Source organism: Triturus cristatus, chromosome 1_1 (assembly GCF_964204655.1).
Source record: "Triturus cristatus chromosome 1_1, aTriCri1.1, whole genome shotgun sequence".
Classification (NCBI taxonomy): Eukaryota; Metazoa; Chordata; class Amphibia; order Caudata; family Salamandridae; genus Triturus; species Triturus cristatus.
In genome coordinates, this window is record NC_140579.1 from 253,777,324 (window position 1) to 253,789,336 (window position 12,013).

Here is a 12,013-nt window from a genome sequence, read left to right on the forward strand (position 1 = left end):
CGCAGCGACAGCAGCAGGTTGTTGCCCAACAGAATCAGACGCCAAAACCGCCTTTTCCACAGAGCGTAAATACACAGAAATACAGGAATGAGACAGGATTCTACAATGAAGAACAGGTAAATAAGCTGCCGCGCGCTAGCGCTGTTTCACAGTATTGGCTAAAACGTGATGAGAGTGAGTCAGAAGAAGGATATTGACGGTGCTGAAGGGAGGAAGAAGAGTGCGTACTTGGTGCAACTCTAGAAGTAGACCAGACAGGCCCTTTTGTGGACGGAAAGGTAAATGACGAAAATATTACTTTCCTAGTTGATTCTGGTGCTACTCGATCAACTGTTAGGACAGCTGATGTTAAAAATCTTCCTCTCTCGGATGAAACAATCCAAGTGGTTGAAGTATCCAACAGACAAATTAAGACGTATCTCACAGAACCAGTAAAAGGCAGTATAGGGAAATTTTCCGAAATGCACCGCTTTGTTGTGTGCGATTCAAGTCCTGTAAATTTGTTAGGGAGAGACTTACTGTGCAAGATGAATTGCACTATATTTTGTACCCCTGATGGCATAGCATTTGAGACCCCTGATGAAGATGTACTGTATAAAATGACAATAGCTAATATGGAATCTGAGATTACTGAAGCCTTTGCAGTATTCAACCCTGACGAACTACCACAAGAATTGAAAAACTCAGTAAAAGCAGAAGTCTGGGATTTCACAGGAGAGAATGTAGGATTAATGAGAAATGTGGATCCTATAAAATTAACCCTAAAGTAAGGAATAAGCTATCCAAATGTTCTCCAATATAAATTAACACCTGAGATAATTGAAGGAGTTACTCCTATAATTGAAAAAATGATTATACAAGGTATTTTGAGAGAACTAATGAGTAGTCCATGTAATTAACCAATTATGGGACTGAAAAAGCCTAATGGAAAGTTCAGATAAGTACAAGATTTAAGAAAGGTAAACAAAATCGTTGTGTCATGTTGTCCTATTGTACCAAATCCATCTGTGATTTTGTATCAGATTCCGCATGATGCAAAATGGTATACAGTGATTGATTTGTGTCACGCTTTCTTTTCCATCCCATTACATCATGATAGCCAACAAATTTTAGCGTTCCGTTTTGGTGAATGTATTTTGGCATGGTGCCGAATCCCACAGGGGTATACAGAAAGCCCCTCGATATTTAATCAGATTTTGAAAAAATCCTTAGAAGATTTGCAGATGCCCGAGAATTCATTGCTAGTTCAATATATAGACGATTTGCTAGTAGCATCAAAAACTCGAGAAGCTTGTGTAATGGACACAGTAGCATTGTTGAACCATTTGGCAGATGGAGGACTTAAGGTATCCTCATCAAAACTACAATTTTGTCGGAAATAAGTACAATATTTAGGACATAAAATTGAAAAACGACTGAGGAAAGTAACTACAGACCGAATCAAAATAATAAAAGGAATGAGAGCCCCAATGACGCAAAGAGAAGTGAGAATGTTTCTTGGAATGGTCGGATATTGTCAACAGTGGATAAGTAACTTTTCCCTGATAGCAAAACCTTTGGTACGCCTGACAAGAAGTGATGTAAAAGACCCCATTGATTTGAATAAAGAAGAGTTAGCAGCTTTTAAGCAATTGAGAGACAGTTTGTGTGAAGCACCAGCATTGGGTATGCCTGATTATGAAAAAGAGTTTGAGTTGTATTGCAGTGAAAGGAATGGATGTGCAGTTTCTGTACTAATACAGAAAAATGGAAATTGAGAAGACCAATTGCATATTTTTCAGCTATGCTAGACCCTGTAGCTGTAACATTGCCAGGTTGTTTGAAAGCAGTAGCTACTACTTGTAAGAGTCTGGAACAGAGTTAAGGAATTGTGATGGGATATCCTGGGCGAGTGTTTGTACCTCATGATGTGGCAATCTTATTAACAAGGAGCCGCACTCAATTCATGACACATAGTCGACTGACTAAATATGAGAAAGTCATTTTAGGTGCAACAAATGTGAGCCTGACGAGTTGCTTGAATGTAAATCCTTCATAGTTATTGCCTGATGCAGAGAATGTGGAAATCAGAGATGAAGTAGATCATGATTGTTTGGATGTGCTTGACTTCTGTACCAAACCACGTCCTGATATAAAAGATGTACCATTGAAAGAAAGTGACTTTGTGATGTTTGTGGACGGGTTATGCCTGAGAACAGAAGAGGGAATGATAAGTGCAGCATATGCAGTATGAACAGTTGCAGCAGTGATGGAAGCATCCTACCTGAGGGGAGTAAAATCAGCTCAGGTTGCTGAACTAGTAGCTTTAACTAGAGCATGCAAGATAGGAAAGAATGTGAGAGTGACTGTGATGACTAATAGTCAGTATGGCTTTGGTGTTGTACATGATTTTGGTCAGATATGGCTGCAGAGAGGATTTCTGACTTCAAGTGGAACCCCTATAAAGAATGCTGAAGTGGTTGGGAAATTGCTAGAGGCGATACAGCTGCCTAAGCAATTGGCTGTTGTGAAATGTGCTGCACATTCAAGTACGGGAGACTATGTTGCAGTTGGTAACAAATATGCCAACGATGTGGCTCAATATTGTGCATGTAACTAGAATTCGATTAATCGGGCTATGGAAAGGGAGATTAATTCTTGCCCCCTACTGTTTACTAACCTTGTGAGTACTTGGGAAGAAGTGAGGCAGTTGCAGGAAGAAGCAGGAGATGAGGAAATGAGGCAGTGGATAAAAGCAGGATGTGCTCCCAGAGAACCCGATCATGTGTGGGTTTATCGAGATGGAAGACAAGTTATGCCTGACAGTATGGTGTCTGCCATGGCACGGATGTATCATGGACAAGCACACATAGGGAGAGATGCCATGATTAGGTCGTTTAAGCAAACGTGGTACAATGCAAAATTCAGACAGGTAGCCGAGAGCCTTTGTCAAAGATGCCTAATATGTCAGCAGTTCAATCCTGGAAGAATGACAGTGGTGAGTCTAGGAACAATAGGTTGAGAAGGATGGCATTTTACCAGAATGCAGATTGATTTTATTGAAATGCCTCCTTGTAACAGGTTGAGGTATGTTCTAGTGATGGTCTGCTTATTTTCTAGATGGGTAGAAGCATATCCCACAAGAAGAAGTGATAGAATTACAGTAGCAAAATTGCTTTTGAGGGAATTTATCCCTAGATTTGGGTTCCCAGTGACAATTGAATCAGATAGAGGAAAGCATTTCCATAATGAGATCATGAAATTGATTTGTGAGGCATTGAATGTACAACAAAAACTACATTGTGCATATCGCCCAGAGGCTTCTGGTGTGGTGGAACAAATGAATGGCACTATTAAAAACAGATTGGGAAAAATGTGTTTAGCCACAGGTTTGAAATGGCCTGATGTCTTGCCTCTGGTACTCATGACTATTAGATCTATTCCAGATAGAACCACAGGTCTGAGTCCCCATGAAATTGTCATGGGAAGAGCAATACGACATGTTTTTATTCCAGTCAACAAGCTGTTGCCTATAACTGATGACTTGGTGTTGGATTACTGTAAGGGACTGGCTGAATCAGTTCATTCTGTGTTTCACCAGGTTGGATCGGATGCCACCACCCTTGAAAAGAAGCAAGCTCATGATCTGAGCCCAGGAGACTGGGTGAGAATCAAAGTACACAGAAGAAGGAACTGTCTGGTCCCACGTTGGGGAAAACCACGACAAGTGAATTCGTTAAATTATCAAAAGTCTTATGGATTGATTTAAACAGTCTTTTTGACATAATAGTACCAGCAGACCTATGGACAGAGTGCAAGCTTATGATTAAGTGGCCTACACAGGAATATCCTAGAGACCCCAAAACAGGAGCCCCTGATCCTGAGGTTATGAAAAAATATGAACAAGTAATTGTGTTCCTGAAAAACAAGGTACCTCCCAAGGAAACTGATTGGGTAAAAATTGACAGGACTCATCAGGAAGCTAAGTAATCGGTACATGCCTACTATGAAAGGTTGATTCTTGCCTTTAAACAATTCAGTGGTAATAAAAACTTGAGTGAAAAGGATTTAAGTCACTTTGTATACAGATTTGTATATGGGCTAAGACCAGAAATAAGTGAAATGATTAAACAGCATACAGTAGATTGGCAAAACAAGAAAATAGATGAAGTATTGAGACATGCAAAGTATTTTAGTGATGAGATTGAAGCTAAACAACGTAAGTTGAAAGAAAAAGCAATGTGGGCACAAGTCAAAGTAGAAGAAAGACAGGAAGCTCAATTGATTGACAAGCTAGTGGAACAGGTATGAAACCAAAATGTAATAATGGAAAGGGACAAGCACAATTTAACATAGAAGAAGCCAAAAAGAAATGGCCTTGTAATAATTGCGGAAGGATACGGCATTGGAAATCCAAGTGTAAGTTTCCCCCAAATACTAAAAATGATAATGCATCATTGAATCTGCAGGTGCAGAAAGAGGTGAGTTGTCAACCGCAGCGACAGCAGCAGGTTGTTGCCCAACAGAATCAGACGCCAAAACCGCCTTTTCCACAGAGCGTAAATACACAGAAATACAGGAATGAGACAGGATTCTACAATGAAGAACAGGTAAATAAGCTGCCGCACGCTAGCGCTGTTTCACAGTATTGGCTAAAACGCGATGAGAGTGAGTCAGAAGAAGGATATTGACGGTGCTGAAGGGAGGAAGAAGAGTGCATACTTGGTGCAACTCTAGAAGTAGACCAGACAGGCCCTTTTGTGGACGGAAAGGTAAATGACGAAAATATTACTTTCCTAGTTGATTCTGGTGCTACTCGATCAACTGTTAGGACAGCTGATGTTGAAAATCTTCCTCTCTCGGATGAAACAATCCAAGTGGTTGAAGTATCCAACAGACAAATTAAGACGTATCTCACAGAACCAGTAAAAGGCAGTATAGGGAAATTTTCCGAAATGCACCGCTTTGTTGTGTGCGATTCAAGTCCTGTAAATTTGTTAGGGAGAGACTTACTGTGCAAGATGAATTGCACTATATTTTGTACCCCTGATGGCATAGCATTTGAGACCCCTGATGAAGATGTACTGTATAAAATGACAATAGCTAATATGGAATCTGAGATTACTGAAGCCTTTGCAGTATTCAACCCTGACGAACTACCACAAGAATTGAAAAACTCAGTAAAAGCAGAAGTCTGGGATTTCACAGGAGAGAATGTAGGATTAATGAGAAATGTGGATCCTATAAAATTAACCCTAAAGTAAGGAATAAGCTATCCAAATGTTCCCCAATATAAATTAACACCTGAGATAATTGAAGGAGTTACTCCTATAATTGAAAAAATGATTATACAAGGTATTTTGAGAGAACTAATGAGTAGTCCATGTAATTAACCAATTATGGGACTATAAAATCCTAATGGAAAGTTCAGATAAGTACAAGATTTAAGAAAGGTAAACAAAATCGTTGTGTCATGTTGTCCTATTGTACCAAATCCATCTGTGATTTTGTATCAGATTCCGCATGATGCAAAATGGTATACAGTGATTGATTTGTGTCACGCTTTCTTTTCCATCCCATTACATCATGATAGCCAACAAATTTTAGCGTTCCGTTTTGGTGAACGTATTTTGGCATGGTGCCGAATCCCACAGGGGTATACAGAAAGCCCCTCGATATTTAATCAGATTTTGAAAAAATCCTTAGAAGATTTGCAGATGCCCGAGAATTCATTGCTAGTTCAATATATAGACGATTTGCTAGTAGCATCAAAAACTCGAGAAGCTTGTGTAATGGACACAGTAGCATTGTTGAACCATTTGGCAGATGGAGGACTTAAGGTATCCTCATCAAAACTACAATTTTGTCGGAAATAAGTACAATATTTAGGACATAAAATTGAAAAACGACTGAGGAAAGTAACTACAGACCGAATCAAAATAATAAAAGGAATGAGAGCCCCAATGACGCAAAGAGAAGTGAGAATGTTTCTTGGAATGGTCGGATATTGTCAACAGTGGATAAGTAACTTTTCCCTGATAGCAAAACCTTTGGTACGCCTGACAAGAAGTGATGTAAAAGACCCCATTGATTTGAATAAAGAAGAGTTAGCAGCTTTTAAGCAATTGAGAGACAGTTTGTGTGAAGGACCAGCATTGGGTATGCCTGATTATGAAAAAGAGTTTGAGTTGTATTGCAGTGAAAGGAATGGATGTGCAGTTTCTGTACTAATACAGAAAAATGGAAATTGAGAAGACCAATTGCATATTTTTCAGCTATGCTAGACCCTGTAGCTGTAACATTGCCAGGTTGTTTGAAAGCAGTAGCTACTACTTGTAAGAGTCTGGAACAGAGTGAAGGAATTGTGATGGGATATCCTGGGCGAGTGTTTGTACCTCATGATGTGGCAATCTTATTAACAAGGAGCCGCACTCAATTCATGACACATAGTCGACTGACTAAATATGAGAAAGTCATTTTAGGTGCAACAAATGTGAGCCTGACGAGTTGCTTGAATGTAAATCCTTCATAGTTATTGCCTGATGCAGAGAATGTGGAAATCAGAGATGAAGTAGATCATGATTGTTTGGATGTGCTTGACTTCTGTACCAAACCACGTCCTGATATAAAAGATGTACCATTGAAAGAAAGTGACTTTGTGATGTTTGTGGACGGGTCATGCCTGAGAACAGAAGAGGGAATGATAAGTGCAGCATATGCAGTATGAACAGTTGCAGCAGTGATGGAAGCATCCTACCTGAGGGGAGTAAAATCAGCTCAGGTTGCTGAACTAGTAGCTTTAACTAGAGCATGCAAGATAGGAAAGAATGTGAGAGTGACTGTGATGACTAATAGTCAGTATGGCTTTGGTGTTGTACATGATTTTGGTCAGATATGGCTGCAGAGAGGATTTCTGACTTCAAGTGGAACCCCTATAAAGAATGCTGAAGTGATTGGGAAATTGCTAGAGGCGATACAGCTGCCTAAGCAATTGGCTGTTGTGAAATGTGCTGCACATTCAAGTACGGGAGACTATGTTGCAGTTGGTAACAAATATGCCAACGATGTGGCTCAATATTGTGCACGTAACTAGAATTCGATTAATCGGGCTATGGAAAGGGAGATTAATTCTTGCCCCCTACTGTTTACTAACCTTGTGAGTACTTGGGAAGAAGTGAGGCAGTTGCAGGAAGAAGCAGGAGATGAGGAAATGAGGCAGTGGATAAAAGCAGGATGTGCTCCCAGAGAACCCGATCATGTGTGGGTTTATCGAGATGGAAGACAAGTTATGCCTGACAGTATGGTGTCTGCCATGGCACGGATGTATCATGGACAAGCACACATAGGGAGAGATGCCATGATTAGGTCGTTTAAGCAAACGTGGTACAATGCAAAATTCAGACAGGTAGCCGAGAGCCTTTGTCAAAGATGCCTAATATGTCAGCAGTTCAATCCTGGAAGAATGACAGTGGTGAGTCTAGGAACAATAGGTTGAGAAGGATGGCATTTTACCAGAATGCAGATTGATTTTATTGAAATGCCTCCTTGTAACAGGTTGAGGTATGTTCTAGTGATGGTCTGCTTATTTTCTAGATGGGTAGAAGCATATCCCACAAGAAGAAGTGATAGAATTACAGTAGCAAAATTGCTTTTGAGGGAATTTATCCCTAGATTTGGGTTCCCAGTGACAATTGAATCAGATAGAGGAAAGCATTTCCATAATGAGATCATGAAATTGATTTGTGAGGCATTGAATGTACAACAAAAACTACATTGTGCATATCGCCCAGAGGCTTCTGGTGTGGTGGAACAAATGAATGGCACTATTAAAAACAGATTGGGAAAAATGTGTTTAGCCACAGGTTTCAAATGGCCTGATGTCTTGCCTCTGGTACTCATGACTATTAGATCTATTCCAGATAAAACCACAGGTCTGAGTCCCCATGAAATTGTCATGGGAAGAGCAATACGACATGTTTTTATTCCAGTCAACAAGCTGTTGCCTATAACTGATGACTTGGTGTTGGATTACTGTAAGGGACTGGCTGAATCAGTTCATTCTGTGTTTCATCAGGTTGGATCGGATGCCACCACCCTTGAAAAGAAGCAAGCTCATGATCTGAGCCCAGGAGACTGGGTGAGAATCAAAGTACACAGAAGAAGGAACTGTCTGGTCCCACGTTGGGGAAAACCACGACAAGTGATTTTGACCACAACCACAGCTGTAAAGTGTGCTGGAATAGAGCTGTATCCATGCTAGTCATACACTGCGAATTCCAAATCCAGTAGACAACAAAGAAGGAGAATATTTTGAGGAATCAGAGTCAAGCTCTGAATCTGATACTGAAGACAACAGAACAAGAGAGAACCCAGAAAGGGGGGAATCAGAACCAGATGTGATTGTAGCTCCAGAAAATATTCCCTTGAGAAGAAAATTACAGATACTAGCTCAGACTCGGAAACAGAACAGAGACAAGCATGTACTGGGCAAGAGAGAAACAGTGAAAAGATAATAAAGGAGATTCTTGATAATGAAATTCCTAATGAAAAGTTGAGAGAAATTCCACCCGAAATAAATGAAATAGATGGACAGGTGCCAGATACAGAGAGCGAGGGAAAGATTCTTGCGGAAGATCCCCGAGGAGTTGTAGGGAATTCAAACACTCAGTTAGAAGAAGGGATAGTTAATCAGCGGGAAGATTGTGTGCAATAACCAAAAGGAGGGACAGAAGTAGTGAACAATAAAGTGGTGGAAAGGGAAACTGCTGAAAACAAAAAGCCAGTTGAAACAGAAACAGAAGCTAGCGATGAAGAGATACCAGAAGGTCAAGTCCTGAGAAAGAAAGCATGGAGAGCTGAAAAGAATAATAAAGGAAATAATTCGAAAAGATCAGCAAAAGAGGAAATCTGGTAAAACAAAATAAAGCGATTGAGATATCGACTAACACAAGTGAATTCATCAAGAGCAGAACAAGTGAATGAAGTATCCAGTCAAGAAAAAACGAAAAGTGAGGAAATAACTACTGCGGAGGAAAATAAGAGAATAAGAAAACCTAACCAGAAGTATAAGTCGCCAGAATGGTCATATGTGGCTTTGCCTGAAATTAAAGAAGAGGCAGATAGCCAAGAAAACCCAGAGGTGACTGTACAAGAAGTGGTTGAGGGAGACGAAGAATCGGAAATCCTGAGAGTTATCTTGTCCGATATTGGAGAAGAGACGGATGTTCAGGAAGTTCTGTATCAAGTTTATGAGAAGAAAGTAAAAGACAATCAAATGCCAAACTGAAGAGACCAAAGGAAATATCAATGAAAGACAATAAAATACTGGAGTAGAAATAACTGATAGAACCAAGTAGGCGCTTAGAGCCTTGGGTTAGACAAAACTAGTTGTGAAGTAGAAGAGGCTAAGTCAAAAGACACTGTTCATTTTTCGAAATGGCAAACACAGAGAATAGAAAAACTAAATGTAGTTTTCTTAGAAGGTGGCTAAAAATGTGTTGTTGTTGTACAGGATTACTAATGCTTCTATGGAGTATTTTAGATTTGATGATTTCATTTAAAGTTACCTAAGATACAATAGAAGGACATAGTGAGAATAAAACTAATGTAGAAAAGTTTCAGAAAGAATTTCCGACTAAAGTAGATAGAAATTACTTACACCAAGATAGGTCTATAAATGATTTTTCTAACAATGTATTTTCAAAATTATTGTACGAATATGTAAAGACAATGGATGCGAGGGATTGCTACGTTTGTATGCAGTTACCTGCATCTGTATCTGAAGGAGTGCGCGTTACACATCTATCCTATGCCGATGATGTGGTTTTACTCAGCCAGACAAAAATTGGTTTACAACGTCTATTGCAAGAACTGACCAGATACACAAAATCAAATTTATTAGAAATTAACAGTAAGAAGACAAAGATCATGGTTATAACTCGCAGCCATAAAGCGCCACCAGCATTCGCAATAGATAAAAGCAAATTGGAAGTGGTGGAAAGTTATAAGTATCTGGGGGTACAACTAGACAAGCGCCTAAACTTCGTAACGCATTTGAATGCCATCGAAAAGAAGGGGACTTCCTTGTTACACGCTTTCAGCAATTTAGCAACTAAACTCAAAGGCCCTATGTTCAATCCGCTCTTAAACGTAATGAAAGCAAAGTTATTGCCAACAATATCTTACGGGAGCGTATTACATCACGGGATGAGTGCACAGCTTATAGAAAAAAAAAAAAAAAAATATACAAGCGTGTATTTGGTTTGCCAATTAATGCATCACCCGCACAAGTGCGGCTTGAATTTGGCCTGCAATCACAAGTTCTGCTAAAAAAATACGAGACTGTCAAATTTTGGTACGATGTCTGGATGAACCAGGAAACAGAGATTTATCGTGCCATGTGGGAAGCAATTCATAATAGTCCTAATTCCCAGTATGCCAAATTTTTAAAAACCTCTTTAGAAACAACAGAATTGGCCCCACTTTGGAAAACCAGGCTTTCGGTATCACTGTTTAAACAAATAGCAAAGAAGGCGGCCAGCAGGCATTCGTTACTTAACGATAAGTCATCCCTGAGTCATTGTGAACATGCCTGGATGACAATACAATCATATAAAAAGCTGGTTCCGGCAGCATATCTACAACTTGCCTTCTCAGCATATAACAAATCTAGATATCTTACATTGAGACTGGGTAATTTACCGACAAATTTTGATCAACCAAAATGGCGGATGCAAGAAAATAAAGGGTGCGAACTGTGTGGAGCAAGAAAACAGGATTTAATTCATCTGATCTGCATCTGTCCTGCCATGAATTTGGAACGTCGGAGCAGACTAAAGGTGAAGTTCAATGAAATTGGAGTACGTACTTGTCGGTCCACTATTATACAAATACTGTGTTCTGTGGACGCCCAACTAATTTGCAGAGTAGTCCAATTCATAACTAATTTTGAGAAAAAGAGAGGAACCTTGGTAAAGTCCTAATCACCATCATGAACTTGTACATTAAACATGAATGCACTCCTTGTCCCAGACACGGTAATTTTTTCAAGCACGAGACTAATTTATTTAAATTTTATGACTCATTACTTTGTTGTCTATGTTCATCTTCTGTCTTTTAAATTCACGTATTTTAAATATTTGTAATGGTTTTTATTAACTGTACAATAAAGCTTGTGTGTGAAGGAGTGACATACCATCACCTTCCAGTAACGTAAGGAATAACATGTGGTGTAATAGCAAGATTGTTTTATAAAATAGGTAAATTAGAATATTATTTTTCAGATGTAGATAACGTATTTTCACAAGTACCCGTAATTAACAAATTGAATAAAGTAAAACCTGCAAAGGCATTAGGTGAGTTTTTCTTAGAAACTAAAGAATTAATATTAGAATCTATATTTAGAAATAATCTAACTTGTAGTCTAAAGAAAGAAGAGAAAGTGTTTTTGGATATGGTTGAAGAAAGGAGATTGGAAATGCAAAGGAAAGTACCTGAGGAAAGTGAAGAAAAGACAGTCTGGGATGTTGAAAAGGAAAAGCATTTGAGAGGAGAAGCTAGTCCAACAATGGCTTTAGATTGGCCTCAGAAGGGAAAGTTTTGTATTAGAAGGAATCAAACTGCCTATGATAATTACTTTGTAGGTAACAGTGATTGCCATGATACATATCGAATCATGAGTGGATGGGGATTTAAAGGTGGAAATGATCCAGTCTTTCCTGGATTGTATTTTATCTGCGGGAACAAGGCATATTATCGTTTGCCAGATCATCGGTATGGCACATGTTATGTAGGTCTGGTTTTTCCAAAGATATTCCACATGGGAAGAGGAGAAGATGGTGTACATAAGTTAAGTAGTCTACTAACTCATAAAAAAGAGAGTCTTGGTCAGAATTTGTAGGAGACATTTTTGGAGCATTGATACCAGCAGTGGGAATATCTCTGAATGCACATAAAATTAGGAAATTATCAACAGTAGTGGATCGCTTGTCAACAAGCACCGCTGGAGGATTCTTATTGGTAAATACTGAAATGG